This window comes from Neophocaena asiaeorientalis, unplaced genomic scaffold (assembly GCF_003031525.2).
Source record: "Neophocaena asiaeorientalis asiaeorientalis breed wild unplaced genomic scaffold, Neophocaena_asiaeorientalis_V1.1 scaffold134, whole genome shotgun sequence".
NCBI classification, from domain to species: domain Eukaryota; kingdom Metazoa; phylum Chordata; class Mammalia; order Artiodactyla; family Phocoenidae; genus Neophocaena; species Neophocaena asiaeorientalis.
Window position 1 is genome coordinate 29,530,350 of NW_020185339.1, and position 4,256 is coordinate 29,534,605.

The 4,256-nt window shown below is 45.2% G+C and overlaps 1 pseudogene; it reads right to left on the reverse strand.

Annotated features, from left to right (window-relative positions):
* Positions 1-2,137: 2,137 nt before the first annotated feature.
* LOC112394008 (glutamate dehydrogenase 1, mitochondrial-like) lies at positions 2,138-3,566 on the reverse strand (annotated as a pseudogene).
* Positions 3,567-4,256: the final 690 nt, after the last annotated feature.

Consider the following 4,256-nt stretch of genomic DNA (forward strand, 5'->3'; position numbering starts at 1 on the left):
TTCTCTTTCAGAGAACCCTCTTGGGAGCTGAATGGGAGGTGGGGTGGTAGCTGAGCATTTGTTCTGCTTTTTCTAACTCCTTCTCCTTCCTCTAGGCCTGGAAAAAGTCCTGAACCAGGCAGGGATCGGAAGTGGCCCAGACTAAGGTGGGTGGTGGAGAGACTCAGGGCAGGGGCTGTCAGAGTACACACGTTTCACCGAGCTCTGTGTGAGGAGGACCCTGGATGGTGTCCCAAAATATGGACTCTTTTTCTCTCTTTCTATCCTGATCTCTCCTCCATGCTACTTTCCTCTGTCATCTATATTGTCATGAAGGCAGGAATTTTACTGGACAAAATTGTTTCTTTTCATATGTTCTTTTTCTCACCCCTCCTTCTCTCTCATTCATTCTTTTTTTTCCACACTAATTGAGAGCATATTAAGTGACAGGACAAACTAGACACTGGGGATACAGAATCTCTTAGGGATTTTGCTCTCAAGACTTACACTTTAGAGGAGAATACTCCCTCCTATTTCCTAGAATCATGCAACAGAAAGGACTCTTCAGACAGATCCATCGTTCATTCCTGCATTCACTCCTTAATCAACAAATAGTTATTGAGGATTTATTATTTGCTATGTTCTATTTAGGTGTTACTTGTTAAGAACAAAAACAGCAGGAGATACTGATTTTATTTCATTTCTTTCTAAGTTACTCTGGAGCTGTAACTTGCCAGAGGTTTTTTGGTATGGGAACAAAGGAGGAATTGGGTCTCAGTACTAAGAAGGGACTGTCCCAGAATTAAGTGGGATATTGGCTAGTGGTCAGATAGGTTGATTTACACTTTGTGCATAGACAAAGTAAAAAAGTGCAGGAGAGGCAGAAGGGGGGGTGTAGAAAGGAAAAGAAACGAAAGGAAAAAGCAATAGCTGTGGAAATGGCTGGTGAAGCTGTGAAGATTTTCTTCACTTTTTTCCCCCAGTTTTATAGAGTTATTAGCAAAAGTCTAATTCTGCCACCCAGTGGCAGTTACTGGTATTTTGAATTAGAAAACTATGCTGTGACTAAGTGCAACCCACTTCAGACACAATTACTAGCATACTCTTAAGCTGTGGTGGAAATAGCTCATATGGCTGAAGGACAATTAATTACCAAGATATATATTTTGATATGAGTGATTGAAGAAAGACATTCATATAAAGAGAGAGCTGAACAACACAATTCCTTGATAAAATGTAAATGTTATATTTAGGAATATGCTGAGATGGAGTGTGTGTATCATATCCATGAGTAGGTAGCCTCTCTCTATCTGTAGGATCAATGACAGAACGCTCACTCATGCTTGTGAATGATCTGACTCTTATGACTCCCTTCTTGCTGAAGTGTAACAGGCTGCCTGCTCCACCATTGGGAGCTCAAGTATTGAAAAATGACGTTTTGTATGGAAGTCTGCTGCTATTTGCCTAGCAGACAGTAAATTCCTAGTTGAAAAAGGCAAAAGTATTCTGCACAATGGGCTGAACTGAAAGCAACTCATGTAGCAGTGCAAAAGTAATTTTGCTCTAGAACAAAGTCCTAATTCATATAAAATGCTACATACAAGAGTCAGGATATCACAGACTATTAGGCCATAGCCAATGGCCCAATGGTCTAGCTAATAAACGTTTGATGGATGAACAATTAAAGAATACTGTGTGTGAAGAACACAGTTGTGGCAGGCCTATGGAATTTCAGAAGGAAAATTAAAGTAGATCATAGGGATGCTCAACAAAAGAACCCAATTACTGGCTCAGAGGAGAACCAGAATGCCAAGGTGGTGACTTGGTCGACTGTTTGCAGGTAGCCACTTGGATACATGATATGAGCAGGCATGGAAGTGTCCAAGCCATGCAACAATGTTTGTTACAAAAACATATTCCATTGTCATCCACCAAAGTCACTGCTGTGTAAGTTACTAATGTAATTTCCTGGATGATAATAGGAGAAAAACTACCCAAAATTGGTCTTGGGGAGAATCTCCGAAGATTGCTAGAAGGTGGTTGACATGGGGCCACTGCCAGTGTTTCTGAAGGATTCAAAAGAATTTCAATAAAAATAGGGACTTACTTCTCTTTGGTCTTTGCTTACCCTTTAACTGAAATAGCAGCTGAAATACCATTAAGGTCCTGGAAATAGGCATTTTAAGGAACTTTAAGACGTATAGAGCAGTGACTTAATTGAACAATTGGAATGGGAGATTCAGACATTCTTATTAAAGATGTGATAAGATCATAAAGGGCTTCCTAACTCAATTAGGTGAATTTGTGTCTGACCTGAAAATGAGGAGTGGTAAATGTGGAACCTTCTTAAAGAGATTTCTGGACATTGGGTTTTAAAAACATTAATTTAATTTTAATTTAATTTTTAAAAAATCAGCTCCAGTGGTCCCAGGCTCAGGACTATATCTGCATGTTTGAGCTAAGGGGAACATTGCTTCTCAAATGCTACTATCTCTATTCTTTTGAATAAGACTGCATATTTTCCTAAGGCACCTCTGGATAGATTATTGATCTTGCCTCTTGTACAAACTAGAATTGATTGTAAGTGCCACCCCACTTCAATAATCTTTTGATGATTTACCTCTCCAACTCTTAACATCTCTCCCTGGAAAAGGACAAAGGACAGGCTCTGACAAGATTCCTATTGCTGCTTTACAAGCTTTCTTTTATTATTATTATTATTTTTTTTTTATTTTTTTGCGATACACAAGCCTCTCACTGCTGTGGCCTCTCCCGTTGCGGAGCACTGGCTCTGGACGCGCACGGGCCCAGCCGCTCCGTGGCATGTGGGATCTTCCTGGACTGGGGCACGAACCCGTGTCCCCTGCATTAGCAGGTGGACTCTCAACCACTGCGCTACCAGGGAAGTCTGAAGCCAAAGCTTTTATTTCATCTACACTCACATCTTCACAGTAGCGGACCCTTCCTTTGCAGGGCGTGCAATGCTGGCTACTCTGGGCCCGGTAGCCCTCAGGGATCTCCCAGGAGCCGCCGTCGGCAGGATGGGGAAGGACAGGATCCGCACGTGGTTGCGGGGTTCCATGATTCTCAGCTTGCCACGCACCGGTTCCGCTTCTGCTCCTCGATCTCCCAGGTGTTGACGTCTGCGATCAGCTTGTCTTCCATGATGCGCTCTAGCACCGACCACGGTCGAAGAAGCCCTCCACCAGCTTGAAGAGGCTGTTTCATCGCAGTTGCTATGGTGTAGCCAGGTGGGCGGAGCCGGCCCGTGTAGTTGGACGGCTGCGCAGAGGCCAGGGCGACGCCTGGCCCTGCGGAGGGACCACCGGGAGAGGCGTGCTCTCGGAGGTCCTGGGGCGGGCTGCCTTTTAAGTTTCCAGCCTGCCTCCCTGTCCTCTCCCTCCTCGTCACCCGCCACCTGATCTGGAGGAGCGGGCTCAGCCTGTTGCTGCCAAACAACACGTGGAAACGGTGGTGTGGAAACGGTGGTGTGAAACCGGGCATCCCGCGCGCTGGGCCTGGGCCTCCTCTCGCCTCTCCTGGGCCCACCCGCCGGGCGCGGGGCGGCAGAGCAGCTCTCCCTTCATTTTTGAGGTACATTTTATTTCATTTTGGGGTACATTTTGATGTATAGAACTCTAGTTTGCATTTATTTTCTTTCATCATTATCAGAATATTAACCCATAAGACTTAAGGCTTCTATCACTTCTGTTGGGAAATCAATTTCAATGTAAAGTTGGCTCCTTCGAAGGCAGACTCGCCTTTACTTATTTCCCGGGTAAAAAGTACAAATGGAGGTCCTTGACCCAAGGCTCTTCTTTGTCGCACCATTGGGTCTTCCGTGAACTGAGAAAGTCAGTGCATTCTTCCGTAATTCAGCGCACACCGTCGAGCTCCGTGCACACTCCCCACGCCTGGTGTGCTCACTCCTGTGAAAAGAGGGCTGTGAGAACCGGAAATGGACCTGAGGCTGTTTGGGCAGGGATTTCTGAGGTCCAGCTCTTTGAAGCAGGAGATATAGAGTGTGCTGGCTGTGGGTGGGTGTATCAGCTAGACTCTGCAGGACCCTCACCCTGTGAAGAGTGATGGGTGGGAAGGAAGCCAAACAAGCCCTAAAACAGAAGTCCAGGCCTGGACCACAGTTGCCTGTGCCTAAAGGTGGTACTGTTATGGACCTGGGTTCTTAAACTATTTAATCAATATAAATTGATAATAGGCCAGACAAGAAATTCAGGCATGGCTTTACTGGGACTCGTGCTACAGCACGAGGGAGGGAA